Below are 18689 nucleotides of genomic sequence, written 5' to 3' on the forward strand. Positions count from 1 at the left end.
TTTTAAACACATACACAAGCACACACAGATTTACAAAAACACACGCTTATATATAGTTTATATATATACTTTTTATATATATAAATATATATATACATACATACATTATATATATATATATATATATATATACATACATAAATATATATATATATATATATATATATATATATATCTATATATATATATAAATATATATAATCATCATCATCTCCAACGGCTATTGACGCAAAGTGCCTCGGTTAGATTTCGCTATTCGTCTCTATCTTGAGCTTTCAATTTAATACTTCTCCATTCATCATCTCCTATTTCGGGCTTCATAGTCCTCAGCCATGTAGGCCTATGTCTTACAACTCTTCTAATGCCTTGTGGAACCCAGCTGAACGTTTATCTAATCTCTCTTGGGGAGTACGATGAGCGTGCCCAAACCATCATCATGATCTCATCCACATATGGCATTCGAGTAATCTTTCTTTTAGTTTCATTTCTAATCCTATCCCGCCATTCAACTCCTAATATCCTTCTGAAGACTTTGTTCTCAAATCTACTAAATCTATTAGAGATTGTTTCAGTGTCATACTATTACTCATGTCCATAGAGTAAAACCGATCTCAATAAACTAATATATAATCTGATTTTTATATGTAATTTCAGGCGATTTGATTTCCAAATTTTACTTAACCTAGCCATTGTCCGATTTTAGATTTTCTTCTTTTTCAATCTTTTACTAAACGCTAATTCTCAAGACCCTGTATTGGAGATCATCGTTCCTAAATTCTTAAATAATTCTACCTCATTAATCGTTTCTCCTTCCGATGATATTTCATCTTCCATTGCGTAATCCGTTCTCATCATCTTTGTCTTTCTTCTATTCATCTTTAGCCCAACCCCGAGTGATATTTCATGCATTCTGGTAAGCAAGAGAGAGAGAGAGAGAGAGAGAGAGAGAGAGAGAGAGAGAGCACTGTGACCATGGTTCAATGATCAGACTATATATTTCTGGTAGCGCGTTTGATCACATACAATCCACCACAAACAGAACAATCCGTAAATGGACACTAGCATTTGCTAGAGTCAATAAAAAGGGCAGGGTCTAGCAACTCCACCTTTAAGGACTACCTTATATATCATATGAGTGAGCTCTTTAGCTCCCACACCTTTTTCGAGTGAAAAGGTATATGCTGAATATCATATACATATACAGGGCTGTATGTATGTATGTATGTATGTGCATATATATATATATATATATAGTTATAAACACACACAGACACACACACACATATATATATATATATATATATATATATATATATGTGTGTGTGTGTGTGTGTGTTTGCGCGCGCGCGTTTGTGTATGTATGCATAAACATAAAAAAGTATAATTAATATACAAATTTACATATAAACATATTATATATATAATAAAATATATTATACACATATGTATGTATGTATGTATATATGTATATATATACATATATACATATTGTGGAGAGTCCTGCGTTATTATGGAATTCCTCTTAAATATGTAAATTTGATTAAGTCTGTTCATGGGCATAGCAAGTGCAAAGTTAATGTTAATGGAGTCTTATCAAGTGAGTTTCTAGTGAACACCGGAGTACGCTAAGGGAATGTGTTGTCACCTATGTTGTTTATCCTCCTCATGGGTTTGTAATGTGTAAAACAGTCAAAGAAGGTGGAGAAGGATTGAACTGGATTGGTGATAGGAATTTAGCAGACCTATAGTATGCTGATGATGCTGTCCTTCTTAGCAGAACACCTCAGGATTTGCAATGCTTGCTTACCAGAATGCATGAAATATCACACGAGGTGGGGTTGAAATAAATAGAGAAAAGACAAAGATGATGAGAACGGAGTATGCAATGGAAGATGAAATATCATTGGAAGGAGAAAGGATTAATGAGGTAGAATCATTTAAGTATTTAGAAACAAAGATCTCCAATACAGGGTCTTTAGAATAAGAGTTTAGTGAAAGATTGAAAAAAGCAAATCAGACAAGAGCTAGGTTAAGTTAAATTTGGAAATAAAATCGCCTAAAATTTCATATAAAAATCAGACTATATATCAGTATAGAGAGATTGGTGTTACTCTGTGGACATGAGTCATGGTACGACAATGAAACAATCTCCAATAGATTTAGTAGATTTGAGAATAAAGCCATCAGAAGGATATTGGGAGTTAAATGGCAGACAGGATTAGAAATGAAACTATAAGAGAGATTATTCGAGTACCATATGTGGATGAGATCATGATGAGGGGTAGATGGAGATGGTTTGGGCATGCTCTTCGCACTCCCAAAGAGAGATTAGTTCACCAAACGTTTAACTGGGCTCCACAAGGCACTAGAAGAATTGGAGACCCAAGCCTACATGGCTTAGGACTATAAAGCGCTAAGTAAGAGATTATGAATGGAGAAGTATTGAATTAAAAGCTCAAGACAGAAACGACTGGCAAAATCTAACCAAGGCCCTTTGCGTCAATAGGCGTAGGAGGAGGAGGAGGAGATGATGATGATGATGATGATGATGATGATATATATATATATATATATATATATATCATCCATCAATATATACAGTATATACATACATATATATGTATATATATATATATATATATATATATATATATATATATATATATATGTATATATATATATAAATGTACGTAGTAGGTTAGCCAAGGCACCAGCCACCCGTTCAGATACTACCACTAGAGTGTTTATGGGTCTTTGACTTGCCAGATAGTACTACATTGGATCCCTCTCTCTGGTTACGGCTTAATTCTCCTTTACCTACACATACACAAAATAGTCTGGCCTATTCTTTACACATTCTTCTCTTTCCCCATACACTTGACAACACTGAGATTACCAAACAATTCTTCTTCACTGAAGAGGTTAACTACTGAACTGTAATTGTTTATTGGCTTTCCTCTCGGTAAGGGTAGAAGAGATTCTTTAGCTATGGTAAGCAGCTCTCCTATAAGGACACTCCAACAAAATCTAACCTTTGTTCTCTAGTCTTGGGTAGTGCCATAGCTTCTGTAACATGATCTTCCACTGTCGTTTGTTAGAGTTCTCTTAACTGAGGGTATACTCGGGCACACTCTCCTATCTTATTTCTCTTCCTATTGTTACTTTGAAGTTTTTATAGTTCATATATTAATATTTATTTCAATGTTGTTATTGCTCTTAATCTTCTCGTGGTTTAATTCCTTTCATCACTGGGCTATTTTCCCTGTTGGAGCCCTTGGGCTTATAGTATCCAGCTTTTCAAACTAGGGTTGTAGCTTAGCTAGTAATGATAATATATATATATATATATATATATATATATATATATATATATATATATATATATATATATATGTGTGTGTGTGTGTGTGTGTGTGTGTGTGTATGTATATATATAATTTTGAAGACGAACAAAGGCTTTAAAACAATGAATTTATTAAGCCAAACAAGTAAGGTCCTTTTTCACGAACCAGTAACCAAGGTCCACGGACATAATATGAATCCAATTTTCTCTCTAACTTATGGCCTTATATTGTAATGATATTTTTCTTTACCAACCATCATTTTACTTTCAAGTACAGAGGGCACATAACTCACTATCTATAACCTGACTATCAGGTTAAAGCTTTCCCGTATATTTAATATCTATGCTCTTTAGACCAAGCATATTTCTTTGAAAGGATTATGGGTAGTTGAAATGTCAAAAGCTATATTTTTTTCCATCACAAACTATCATATTGAAAAAAAAATAAATACACCTTATCACAATTAGTCATATTTTAGGAGTATTTACCTAGCATATTCCAATGAAATGTACAAATATGTGTGAATTCTAGATTAAAAACAATAAAAGTTTCTCTCATGGAAACTGCAAGCTAACATAAATCACACAGCATAATAAACAAGAGCAAAGCGCCTGTAAAAGAATGCAATGGTATTCACGGTGCATTAATTTTCACGCACTGATAATGGAACTATTGATTGTCCTCTCCCTACGCCAAACAACAGACAATTTCACACATACCCTTTTTTTCTTGTTGAGAATTCCAAAAACATTATCAGCTTTAATTCCGCATCCGGATAAGATACCACAAGGACGACGCATCATAACCTGTAGACCACAAACAAAGGACGATTTGAATTCCAACCTCGGTTCTCCTAGTTCCATTTTAACTTCAAGCCCTAAATCAATTCCTAATAAGGCTAATACATTTTACCTGCAGGACATTATTTCGCTTAATTTCTGGTCTATTGCATTTAGACAATGAAAGGGACATAAAGTACTTTTTTCTTAAATAAGCCAAATGCACTCACCATGAACGTCCAATATTCCTCAGTTAGTATCATGCGTGACTGAGGTTGTCTGCTAAAAATTTCCTTTTTTTTTTCTTTGCAAGAGGCACTGCTGAGCTCCTGAGACTAGTATCATGATCTGAAAAAATATATATAAATCAAAATTTGTCAATGAAATTAAAAATTAAAAATAAAGATTGAAAGGTGCAAAAACACACACACACACACTATATATATATATATATATATATATATATATATATATATATATATATATATATATATATATATATATATACAATGAACTAAGATTACTAAAAAAATGTCATGAGAAGTCCTAAGGACTAACATTGGTTAAAAAGCGTCTCGATTATCTTACAACAGATCGAATGTATGCAACAATTGTCTTGTATTGTTTATTTAAGTTAATTACTGCAACACTTTCATATTTATCTGAATTAAAAGTCTTTTCATAATTTTGAGATTTAAATGGAATTTTCCTCTGAGTTTTATTACTCTATCCATGAACCATTTCCCGTCTTTCTTCCTCCTAAAACAGATGACTCGCACAATCTTTTCACCTGCCTTTCTCCATCCATTCTTTCAACATACCTAAATCAAATCAGAAAATCTTATCAGTACACTTCGATGCATCTTTCCCCGAACAAAAATTCTTTTACCGCACATCCTTTGTATTTTCTCCCTGCTTTGTGAACATACTTCACAAAGGAAATCAGTTCAATAACTCAGGTCTCTCTTTCTTTAACATATATTTGTCTCCACTAATCCTGTGATACTTAATTCTGTGTATGACTGCATAGGATTAATTTTCTGTTGAAAATTTTAATCAAATACGTGACATTTATCATCAAAGATGTGAATGAAATTGATGCATAGTTTTCTCCTTCTTATATCTCCAAAAAAAAAAAAAAAAAAAAAAAAAAAAAAAAAAAAAAAAAAAGTTTCTTGTATCTTAACAATGAAGACAAAAATCTACATTTTCTATTACCTTGCGACGAATTTTCGTTTTGCCGAAACTTGCACAACATGAAAGTATAATCTTAGTATATTTATCCAAATATAGTATGTGCGTCCTACTCGTTCCGCAAGGCGTTTGCTTCCAAATTCTGATGAAGTATTGTAAAGCGGCAATATTCATTACCATTGGCCTTTCGTTTTCATTAGAGTAGGGTTTTACAGAAGAATATTGAAGATCCCATGAAGAGAGAGAATAGGAAATGAGGGGGTATTGAGAAAAGTGAATCAAGAGAGATCACTTCTAAGGTGATAAGGAGGCACATGGAATTTCTTGGAAATGTAATAAGAAAAGAAAAGATCAAACTTATGTGCCTTACGGGAGATACAAGGGAGAAAAGCAAGAGGTGGGAAAAGAAAAAAGTTTCTGGACAGCTTACTGGAGGATGTAAATGAGAATATAACAGGTGGACAATTTATACAGAAAGCTAGAGATAGGACCATGTGGAGACAATTGACAGCACAAGTCGAAGACATGGAGCCTAGATAGATAGATAGACAGACAAATAGTGTAAGGCCGTCAAATTTTCTCCAGGTAGTGTTATGAATGGGGATACAAATAGTTTAAGAGACACTGCAATTCGCTTGTATCAATATTTTCAAACATTTTTACAATACTTCCCTTGCCTTTGGAATTCCAGGTTATCATCATGGCCATCCATAACCACAAAAGCTAAGTTTTTAAGGATAATGACCTTTTTGAGAAGTTCCATTTAAACAACAGTAATAAAAATAATATTCTCACATTCTAACCTCTTCCTAGTATCGTAAACAAAAATAACTATATCCATAGCAATCTCTGGCTGACCCATACACCTATATTGTTTCAATTAGAGACCACAAAAATTAACACAGAATCTGCTCAGGAGAGAGAGAGAGAGAGAGAGAGAGAGAGAGAGAGAGAGAGAGAGAGAGAGAGAGAGAGAGAGAGAGAGAGAGCGAGAGAGAGAGAGAGAGCGAGAGAGAGAGAGAGAGAGAGAGAGAGAGAGAGAGAGAGAGAGAGAGAGAGAGAGAGGTTAATCACTAATCCTAGGTATATAAAATGCACAAAAGTAAAGAAAATCAAAGCCTTGGAGGTAAATGAGTTCCAACAACAAGAATCACATGTCTCTTAAGATTGTAGAGTATCAAATATAATACTGTATATGATATAAAACACACAGACATTATATAATATATATATATATATATATATATATATATATATATATATATATATATATATATATATATATCATCAGCCGTTACTAGTCCACTGCAGAACAAAGGCCTCAGACATGTCCTTCCACTTGCGTCTGTTTATGATCTTACTGAGCCAGTCCACACCAGCAAACTTTCTTAATTCGTCAATCCATGGTGTTCTCTTCCTTCCCCTGCTTCTTTTACAGTCTCTAGGGACCCATTCTGTTATTCTTAATGTCCATCTATTGTCTGTCATTCTCATTATATATCCTGCCCAAGACGATTTCTTTGTCTTTCATGTTAGAATATCCTCCACATTAGTTTGATCTCGTATCCATATTGCTCTTTTTCTGTTTCTTAGTGTCATTCCCATCATTATTATTTCCATAGCTCTTTGAGTTGTACCTAGCTTCTGTTCTAAGTCTCCAAGTAAGTCTACAAGTTTCTGATGCATAAGTTATAAGTTGATACTGGTAGGACCATTTCATTAAATACTTTTCTTTTGAGATAAAGTGGCATTTTACTTTTCATAATCTCATTCTATTTACCAAATGCTCTCTATCCCATGCTTATCCTACTTTTAATTTCGGTCTCCTGTCCTAGGGAAACAATTACTGTCTGTTCTTAGTACATGTATTCATTAACAATCTCAGTAATTTCGTCCATAACTCTTATTTGTTGCATCACTGCATTTTCATTTAATATTATCTTAGTTTTACTCATATTTATTTTCAGTCCTTTCCTTTCTCTATTCAAATCTATTATAATTTTTTCTAACTCCTCCCATGATTCACTAAGCACAACTATGTCATCTGCATATCTCAAGATGTTAAAGTATTCCCCATTAATATTAATTCCTACATTTTCCAAATTTTAATTCTTATAAGCTTCTTCTAGGCATACTATGAATAACTTAGGAGAGATGGGGTCTCCCTGTCCAACTCGCAATCGAAATTTTCTCACTATCTTTAAGAAGTTTTAGGATTGCTGTACTTCCTGCATAGATATCTTCAAGTGATCTAACATAAAATTCTTCTATTCCTTTTTTTTTAAAGGCTTCATTACTGCCGAGGTTTTGACAAAATGAAAAGGTTTCTTATAGTCTATAAATGGCATAGGTAGTGGTTTGTCATACTCTTTTAATTTTTCCATTAGATACTTAATTACATGGATATGATCAGTTGTTGAATACTCATATCTAAAGCCTGCTTACTCTCTTGCTTGATTAAAGTCTACCTGTCTTTCTATACGGCCTAGTATGATCTTTGTAAATGTTTTATATACAACGGAGAGTAAATTTATCGGGCGGTAATTTTTCAGGTCTTTTGCGTCTCCCTTTTTATATAATGGTAAAGTTTTTTCCAAGTTGTAGGTATAAAGCATTCTTGTAGACATCGGTTTAAAACAGCGAGTTTTAGGCTACTACTGTGAAATCTCCTTCATCCATTATAAAATCAACTGTTACGGCATCTTCGCCTGCTGCTTTGCCTCTTTTCGCCAATTTCAATGCTTTCATTACTTCTACTGTTACGTTTGATATCGGCTGACGTGTTTCATTATTTCTATTGGCGAGTTTATTTCTCAGACCACTAATGCATATCATTGTACAGAAATCCTCTCCAATTATTATTACTCCATCTCTAGTGTGGATAATATTCCATTTGCATCCTTTAATAAAAAGCAAACATATGTTGGCGTTCGGTTCCAAGTCTCCTTTTCCAATTTGATGCTTCACCCTTCCTTTAGTGTTTCCTCGATTTTGATCCGATTGTGTTCACGAATATTTTAGGTATTTAGTTTGTTTATTGCTTTGGATAGTTCTGCTGATTCTATTTCATCGCTCTTAGATTTTACCCTCATTTCCAATCTTTTCTTTATTAGATTTTTGGTGTTTTCTTATTTTTTCCCTTGATCTTGTTAATGAACTTTTCCACCTATCTCTTGCGCCGATTCTAAAACAAATTCCGTTAATTTTTTTGATAATTTCCTCTTTACTTGCTTCCAATTCATTCGTAGCTGGAATTCTTATTTTCTTTCTTAGAATGAATTTTTCTCTCGCTTTCCTTATATCTAAACAAATTTGACATCTGTTCATTCTATGATCGCTTGGCTTCAAGTTGTTTAACATGGTTGCATCTTTAAGTAAATTGACTTTTTCACTGAGAATATAATCAATTTCATTTTTCGTTTCTCTATTTTGTGAGCTCCGTGTCAGTTTTCTTTGTTCCTTTCTATAAAAGGTGTTCATGATTTTAAGATTGTTTCTTTCAGCAAATTCTACAAGCATGTCTCATCTGCCATCCCTTGTGCCTACTTCAAATTTACAAGCTGTTGATTCAACCCTCTTTTTTTGACCTACTTTAGCATTGAAATTACTCAAACCAAATGTAAATTGTGTATTTTCTTTTCATATATATCTCCAGATCTTCATTAAAGGTTTCTATTTCTTCCTCTGTATGGGATGTTATTGGTGCATATGTTTGAATGATTTTCAGTTTATTTAGTTTATAATATATATATATATTTATATATATATATATATATATATATATATATATATATATATATATATATATATATATATATATATACATATATATAGATATATATTACTTTAATCATTACCTACACATAAGCACAGATCACCATTACATAAAATAATCTACCCTTTATGGTCTCTTAATAACTCTTTTTGTTCGCAAACGGTTCATCGCAACGGTTTCAACCGACCCATTTATTTGAAATTAGTAGTAAGGAGAACAAAAAGAAAATAAGAAGATATAAAAGAGTTGTTGAGAGCAATTGAAGGATTTTATGATGGACATGACGCATGTTTTAAAATATGTAGGTCTACAGTAGACGGCTGAGTGATTATAATGCAGGAGTTATTCTATTGTGTTGTCTCGCTCAATACCTATATGAATTCAGAGAAAGGACACTGAATGTAGGCCACAAATTGTAAGATAGGAAAAGCGTTCATCGAAGAGTGCAGAAGCTGCTGTTTGTTTGTTCACGACAACCCCATTAATGATAAAATGCTTGAATTGCAATTCAAATAAACGAATCTACAGCCACCCCTCAATCGCAGAAGCTAATGAAACAGTTTGGAAGTGTTTGCAAGAGGAAAAAGTGGAAACAAAATACAATCAAAGTTGAAACAAAACGTAATCAAGAGTAAGGTTACGAGGGTAAATGAAAAACAATAAGATGTAACAACAAATGTTGATATAAATGAAGGACGAAGAGAAGGGGCAAAGTCAAGTAGGTATTAGAGTGTAAACATTTCCTACGGTGGAGGGATGAGAGAAGAGGCAATAAAGTCACATAATGGGGAAGCAAAGAGTAGCAGGGTGTGTGGTAAAGATAGGGAAGGGAATTAGAATGCCTTTGGAAGAAAAGCGGAATGAATGAAAGGATTATTCAGCCCTCATTTCTCATAATTACACTTTATTACGAAAATATGGGCATATTACTTTTAACACTCATACTACGATTCTAATTAAAAGAAGGGCTACATTATTCCTTCTCCAGTCGAAGATGCATCTCTCTTTTGAATTACGAATTTGATCTCCCTAGAATTACTATTTAGGGCATCCATGAATATCTAAATTCAACAGTTCTACATTTCCGTAAATGGAGTTTGTGTACATTGAAGAAAAGAATACTATGACTCAATATACATATCTGAAAAGACTATCGATGAATAACAATAGTGAAGGTTGAAAATCACGGAAAGCTATGATGTAATCATATTTCTTGTATAAAGTGGAACAAAATTGAACTGAATATTGAATGAAAAAGAAGGAATATAAATGGCTGAATCTTTCAAGTACATCTGGCGTGGGAAGAAGTGTAAGGATAAGAAAAGTAAAGATACGTTTAAGAAAAAGTGAAAGTGTGCGAGCGAGTTCAAGAATGGAGCAAAGCATTTTGAGATGGTTTCATTATGTGGAAATAGTCAAGTTTCGTGGAAAACGTAAAATTCAGAAGTGTTAGGAGGCAGTACCAGAGAAAGACACACAATGTCGGGAAGATACCGGGTAAAAGAAACAGATTAGTTGTTCCTATAACAGTTCTAATATTCTTGAAACTAATAGCTTTATTAGCAAACTAGCTTCCATACAGAAGCTTCAACTATACACACACACACACACACACACACACACACACACATATATATATATATATATATATATATATCAGTATACTGTATACAGTATATATAGTTCCTCAGGCTGGGAGGTGCTAAGAAAAGAAAATTCCCCTTTTGTTCTTTTCTTTGATGTCAGTTACCGCCAAAAATTGGGTAAGTGCTTTGGTAGATGGATGGATGTGTGGATATATATATACATATATATATATATATATATATATATATATATATATATATATATATATATATATATATACAAACATACATATATATATATATATATATATATATATATATATATATAGTATAGTACCTACATATATATATATATATATTATATCCAGACAGTGAGTGACAGTGATGCGAGTGGCATTGTTAATAATAAGGATGTCAATAATATGAACAATAGCCTCACAATACTGATTGAGAGAGGATTCCAAACGAAACCTACATATAAAACATTCTTTCTATAATAAAAAAAAAAATTCCCATTTATCTAAAAGCCAAAATGTCAATCAACCTTTCCTTTACATCAACCAAGCATGACAGCGTAGTCACCATACAGAAGGTACTTTGGAAATATGAAAAGCATAATGTTCCCATAAATGTCACCACAATCCTTTAATGGAAGAAGTATTAGCAAGACTAGCATACATTTTGAGAGAGAGAGAGAGAGAGAGAGAGAGAGAGAGAGAGAGAGAGAGAGAGAGAGAGAGAGAGAGAGAGAGAGAGCATTCTCCTTTCGTAATAAGTTTAACTAGTACTGGATATTTGGTCACCTATTTTTTATAAGGTTTGTTGTTCAATAATAATAATAATAATAATAATAATAATTATTATTATTATTATTATTATTATTAACTAAGCTACGAGCTACAACCTTGGCTGCCTATTAATTAAAGCAAGAATCGAGTTTAAAATATATAGAATAAGCCATCATAATATCAGAACTGGACATCCTAAATGTCTAAGAGATTTGCTACATATTGTGCAGCCAACAAATCGTGGTGACACGAGAATAGTTACAGATGGTTTCAAATTATTGGAACCTAGATATGTGTCTACTGTAGAATCTAGATCCATTAAGTATGCGGCCCCTAGACAATACAATAAGCTCCCACTAGGCATCCAAAAAACTGAAGATATGTCTTCCAAGAGTAAATTAAAGACTTTTTTGTTCTCCAAGTGCTTCGATAGTGTGGATTTGACAATAAACGGGCAATATGCGGTGTCAAATGCTGAGTACCTTGGAATGCACTTGGTAAAATGACTGTGAAGGTCCTGCAGAGAGTAGGGTTACCCTGCTGTATAGGACCAGAAAAGCAGCCCTTTAAGTTAAGTAAAAGTGGAAGGGCTCCAACAGGGAAACAATCCCAGTGCAGTGAAGAAATAAAATACAAATTAGCTATACATGAGCAAAAATAGAAGAAGATAATAAAATATAAGTTTTAGAACAATTTTCAAATAAATCAGTTACATATAAACTTTGATACGACTCATGCCCACCTGTCCAAAAGAAAAGCATTTACAAGTATGATCTCGAGAACCACCGATTCAACAGCTAGTTTATTCCATAATCTGGTCATCTCTAGAATAAAATTTATAGAACTTTAGGTAGTATTGAGTCACGATGGAGAAGGAAACACTGTTAGAATTAACAGAATACCTAGTACTGTGTACAGGATGGTACAGTCCGAGAAGATCTGAATGCAATGCATGGTCAGAATGATGAAAAATCTTATTCAACAGGCTCAAAAGAACTAACTGAACGACAGTGCAAGAGATTATTATCCAATTCTTGGATAAGGGATTTAATACACCACAAATTTTTAATACTCAACAAATTAAGATGAGAGAAAGCAGCTGAAAACAAGAGAGAACAATACTCAAAACATGGTAGAATAAAAGAAGGAAAAATTTCCTCCCAAAATACTCGTAAAAACCCGAAATACTTTATATGCCAATATAATGTGATAGTGAAGAAGAAACAGAACAGATGTGCTTATCAAAAGTATATTTGTAATCAAGAAACACACTAAGAATTTAAATGAGTTGTACACAGGTAAAGAGACATTGTCAAAGCAAAGACATTGATACCAAGACACCACTATCTTTAACCGACTTACAATCGTACTTTGATTTTCAAGTTCATCCACCATAATTTGCACAATGCTTTATTTTCAGAAAGATCTATATAAGGGATTCAGCAATCATAGATATATCTTAGGAGATTTAACTGATGCAAAGAGAGTAGCCTACTTTGCATATTGCACAAATTAAGGGCTACAACACCAAGACTCTACGTCCTAAGACAAGACTACTTTCAATATATAACTGATTACATACATCCAAGAGAAACGTGAATTAAAAATTAAACTAACACATCAAACAACCAAGTCAAGTCCTTTGGCTTATATCCAGGAACAATGTGTAATCACAAAATTATATATATATATATATATATATATATATATATATATATATATATATATATATATATATATATATATATATATATATATACTGTGAGTTAGTGTATTATATAACTGTGAGTTGGTGTATTAATATTCTCTATATTACGGGTATCGACGAAATTAAGTGTAAAATGGTTGACAATCAAGAAAATATAAAACAACAGAGAAAATCCTGTTTGTAAAACGTCGAATTTTCCAAAGCTATCCTTCAGTATGCCGCTAACGAAACAGGTCACCTGGAATAGACGTTTTAATTGACGTCAATAGTGACGAAGTTCCTGGATTGTAAAGTGACCTATTCTCAAAGGAATCTCCGACAAGCCTACAGGTTCAAACGAGAAAATATGAATAAGCATTCACTACATCAAGCGCACTCGCATGACTTTGATAGCACCTATCAATAGCTTGTTAACACGATATTAATATATCAGCTGATATTGCAACTTATAAAATACGTACAAAACATTCGTAAACGTTCTTATAGGATTATTTTGTATTCCAGAGACCAGGAATTCCTTGTTTCTTACTTGAGTATTGATTTCATATTGGCAATGACTAAAAAAATCATACTCGTTTGCTCAAAAGAATAAGAGCAAAATCGATAACTAAGCAAATATAAAATAGCCCAAAGGAAAACACAAATAAGATGTGTGTATACACACACACAGACGAGAAAGTAAAAATAATATTTGATGGAGTTAACGAGGAGGTACACAACTTGATTTCGTAACGTCGGGTTGTTTGAATACGTTTAAGACATCGGTCTGTGCACTATTTAATTAGACTGAGCATGAGACTATAGATGCAGTTTCTTAAGATGTAGGAAGAACCATCAAACCTCGGGTAGGGTGACGTTGGGGGTTGGGTGGCTTCTGGGTTTTATTGAACATGCTAAGATGATACACGATCCAATACAAGGATTTTTTTTTTTTTTTTTTTTTTTGCACAACTCCGGTACAAAGCAAATCTATCCTGCCACAAAGATAACGTGGTATCCATATATATCAAGTATATACTGCACATACGAAAAAACATCAATAATCGTCATGCCATACACAATTACACAACAGTTTATGAGTTAAAACATTTTTGTTTTACTTATATTGGCTAATAAACCTGATTTTTCATCACAATCCTTTTTGCTATTAAGGGTGGTAACCATCAGGGTAGCGCTATCTAGTTCTCAACTAGTATTCAGGCGCTGTTACCTATTTACAACTAAATCAAGTATTGACTGGGAATAAGTAACAAATCAAGGACTTTAAATATACAATACCAAAACTCTTTATCTTTCGCTACACACGCACAGTATATAAAGGCAAGCCACCCGTTGAGATACTACCGCTATAGAGTTATGGGGTCTTTTGACTGACCAGCCAGTACTACATTGGATCTTTCTCTCTGGTTACGGTTCATTTTCCTTTTCCCTACACGCCGAAAGTCTGGCCTATTCTTTACAAATTATCCTCTGTTCCCATACACCTGACAACACTGAGATTACCAAACAATTCTTCTTCACCAAAAGGGTTACTGCACTGTAATTATTCAGTGGCCAATTTCCTATTAGTAAGGGTAGAATAGACTCAATAACTATGGTAAGCAGCTCTTCTAGGAGAAGGACACTCCAAAATCAAACCATTATTCTCTAGTCTAAGGTAGTGCCATAGCCTCTGTACCATAGTCTTCCACTGTCTTGGATTAGAGTTCCCTTGCTCGAAGGTACACTCGGGCACACTATTCTCTTATTTCTCTTCCTCATGTTTTTTTTTTTTTTAAAAGTATAGTTTATTAAAGAGATATTTATCTTAATGTTGTTACTCTTCTTGAAAAATTTAATTTTTCCTTGTTTCCTTTCCTCACTGGGCTATTTTCCCTGGTGGAGCCCCTGGGCTTATAGATTCCTGCTTTTCCAACTAATGTTGTCGCTTAGCAAGTAATAATAATAATAATAATAATAATAACAGCAGTCTACAAGATTTAACGGTGAAATTCTCTCTCTCTCTCTCTCTCTCTCTCTCTCTCTCTCTCTCTCTCTCTCTCTCTCAATTATAGATAGGAACCAGGGAGTACTTTAGCATGAATTAATTATTCATTATCTATACAAAGCGCGCGAGTTTGGTTTAAAACAAAACAAACAACCCTTCTCTGATTAGGAAAAATTCAAAATAACTTTTTATGCAAATCCCTTTTGAGATTACAGAACATCAAATATTTAGCCAGCTTATCACAAGATTAATCATTTCGTATATAACTTTTTTTTATCATAACAATAATAATAATTAATTCATGGGAATCTTTATAATCCGAGATATCTCAATGCATATGTAATGAGGAGTTCGAGTCAGATGGATAATTTCTGTATTTACAAGATGTGCGCTGAATGCGGATCACTCTCATTCCCCTTCACCCTCCCTCCCTCCCTCCCCGCCCACACGCTCCCTTTCCGAGCTAGGTTTGATTGCCAGGCGAATACAGCGAATCATAATACTAAGTTAGTTTCCAGTCTCATATTTCAAATATTAATCTCTTTATCATGCCCCAGGGACATGCTGCCGTTGAAAGTTGATTAATGTCGCTGTGTGTTACCAACAGCCATTTGGAATAGTCGCATACGTACATGAGCGTAAACTTCGTGCCTTCGAGCTGATTGCCTTTGTACGTGCATTATTGAGCTGATACAAGTGTTGTTTTTGCTTGTGTGTCCTTTTGAAATATGAATATCTTTTTAAAGCTACAAAGGGAATAAAAAAATTTGAGCACGTAAATATTTGTTTTTCGTCAATTATGATATGACCTTGTTTTTCCATACGTAAAATGGTTTTTAAAAATCCTGTTCATAAACATTTTGGTGATATGAGATTCATTTTTACCACACCATCATGAATACATATTTTATATTTTGCGATACTCTACCCCATCCAGTCTTTTGCCTTAGTTTGAGGTCGATATAACCTTATTAGTTACGTCCCTGACTGGTGAACGCCAGACTGGGGTTTGAGTCCCGCTCAAACTCGTTAATTCCTTTGGTCGCTGAAACTTCACCACCCTTGTGAGCTAAGGATGAGGGGTTTGGGGAATCCTATAGGTCTATCTGCGGAGTCATCAGCAGCCATTTCCTGGCCCTCCTTGGTTCTAGCTAGGGTGGAAAGGGGGCTTGGGCACTAATCATATGTAATATGGTCAGTCTCTGGGGCATTGTCCTTCTCGATGGGGCAATGTCACAGCCCCTTGGCCCTGCCATTCATGTGCGGCCATTAAACCTTTTAAAATGAGAAACCTTATCCACAAGACCATAGCTTATTGTTCAGCAGATCAACATGTCAGTGGAATCCAGTAAACAAAAAGTAAAGATTTGGACAAAATCATGCGTAAGCACAAGCCTTGGCTACATTGCATTAACTGAACTACACCTCTTCCAGTCCCTACGATAGAAATGAAAGCGTACATGCAACAGTTTAGGTAATATTTTTCAAGAATGAGGAATCCACTGAAAGGTAGTTATCCGCTTCTAAGGAATAAAATGGGTGGAAGATAGCATATGAGGGATAGTCAAGTTACTCATCAGGTATTTGCACTGTGGAACCACTATTGCAGAATCGCATGTCCACCTTTACTGTTACAGGAGCAGCAGAAGGGTTTTCCCTGGAGGTTATCAGCACGACACGATACCGAGTACGCAGGGCTATAATATCAGGCTGTGCACTCATGAATCGTGTCCACGTGCATGTCGTTGTATTTATGTTAACAGTGGAGATAGAAGCTTATCTAAATTCATGGAGGCTCGCCGTATCATATTTTCGACTTTTTATTTTTTATTTTTATAAATCCTTGTTATTACAAATCATAGAAAAATAAACAATTATTGAAATATCTATAGACCACAAGAAAAATATATCCTTATATAAATAGAATTGTGGTTAAAACCCCACTTTACATCACTCTTACGAATACTTGACTTTCCAAACTATTACCTAATATGGTTAGTTAGCTAACTGCCACCATTCTTCTTTCATCCACCTTTCCTATCAGCTAAAAATACACACACCGACAAATACATTACAAGAACAGTAGATGAACAAGAATATAACATTCGTAATAATATGCATTCTAACAACATAATTGTAAAGTTTTAGTAGTCAACTGAAGCAAATTTCATACCTAACAACTTGACATCAATCGTTACCATGGAAACGCTTGGTATTCATATCGGATTTTATCATAAACGTCTGAGCATAAGGATGAAACCAAATTATCTCGGCTCATCAGAAGTCGTGCAAATGCTGTTGTCGTAGAATCCTCAGCCAACCGGAATTTTCTAATTTTACGAGTTAATGAACCAGTAAGCGACCAAATTTCAAAGAGAGGAAGTGCAAGCAAAGTCAATTAAGCTTGATAAAGATTGGTAAGCAAAAAGATAAAAGATATTTCTTGTTACAGTCATAAGAAGATAATTCGTTATATATTGGTATTAATGCACTGTAAATTCGCAATAGTAAAAACTACGGGAAAAAACTAAAGGAATGAAATACTTGAAACAGTAATATCTATATATATATATATATATATATATATATATATATATATATATAATATATATATATATTTATATATATAATATATATATATATATATATATATATATATATATATATATATATATATATACACACATACAGTACATATGTGTGTGCAAGCGCGTGTACAATCACCAATCCTACTATCGAAATTCACTAACAGGTGGCCTTTCTATTCATACTTGTGGTGACCTATTTACATTTCCCTGATGGTGACATACTACAATTTATTACTGAAGAGAGGCTTTTCAACATTTTCATAAACATTTCTTATATATAACTAACCTTATATGTATAACAATAAGAAGAAAAATACATAAAAAAAAAACATAAAATAATCCAGTCTCCAACGAAAGTCTATTCCTCAAAAAATCACATCAGCTACTGCTGATGTGATAGTTGACAATAGCGTTAAGTTGACAAGATCACAATTAAAATAAAAACATATCACATCTATCTATATAATAGAAAACCCGCACAAACACAAACAAACACTGTATATATAACTGTGGAAGTGTACATATGAAAGGAGGGATTTGAGCTTTTTGCCGAGGTTTGGTCACAGGAAAAAAGTATGAATGGAAAAAAAAAAAAAAAAAAAAGAGTTGTGAAGAGTCTAATTCAGAAGTGCTTAGAGATAGGAGGAAAGGAACGCCTAGAAATGAATGAATAATGCTGTGAAAGACGTGATGGGAAGGAATACACTTGATAGACCTAGAATGAGTGCAAGATAGTGATGAATAACTCTGGTTGTGTAAAAGAGTTACAGTAGATATGCCAGGGATGAACCTTTTGTATACGGAAGAGAGTAATGGAAGCCTATCTCTCTCTCTCTCTCTCTCTCTCTCTCTCTCTCTCTCTCTCTCTCTCTCTCTCTCTCTCTCTCTCGTTTAAATATATATATATATATATATATATATATATATATATATCACGACA

At 33.6% G+C, this 18689-nt stretch overlaps 1 protein-coding gene and 1 long non-coding RNA gene across 2 annotated transcripts in view; one reads left to right on the top strand and one right to left on the bottom strand.

Moving 5' to 3' along the window:
* Positions 1-18689, bottom strand: part of LOC137618151 (uncharacterized) — a 626348-nt gene that overhangs the window by 453437 nt on the left and 154222 nt on the right. The window contains exons 2-3 of the long non-coding RNA XR_011039735.1: positions 4354-4471; positions 4064-4150 (exon numbers count right to left, since the gene is read on the bottom strand). This is a non-coding gene — a long non-coding RNA (uncharacterized lncRNA). The remainder of the gene's footprint in view (positions 1-4063; positions 4151-4353; positions 4472-18689) is intronic.
* Positions 1-18689, top strand: part of LOC137618150 (protein O-mannosyl-transferase Tmtc3-like) — a 513133-nt gene that overhangs the window by 446114 nt on the left and 48330 nt on the right. The gene's annotated exons all lie outside the window — the stretch shown is intronic.

The sequence above is a fragment of the Palaemon carinicauda genome, chromosome 24, assembly GCF_036898095.1.
Source record: "Palaemon carinicauda isolate YSFRI2023 chromosome 24, ASM3689809v2, whole genome shotgun sequence".
Classification (NCBI taxonomy): domain Eukaryota; kingdom Metazoa; phylum Arthropoda; class Malacostraca; order Decapoda; family Palaemonidae; genus Palaemon; species Palaemon carinicauda.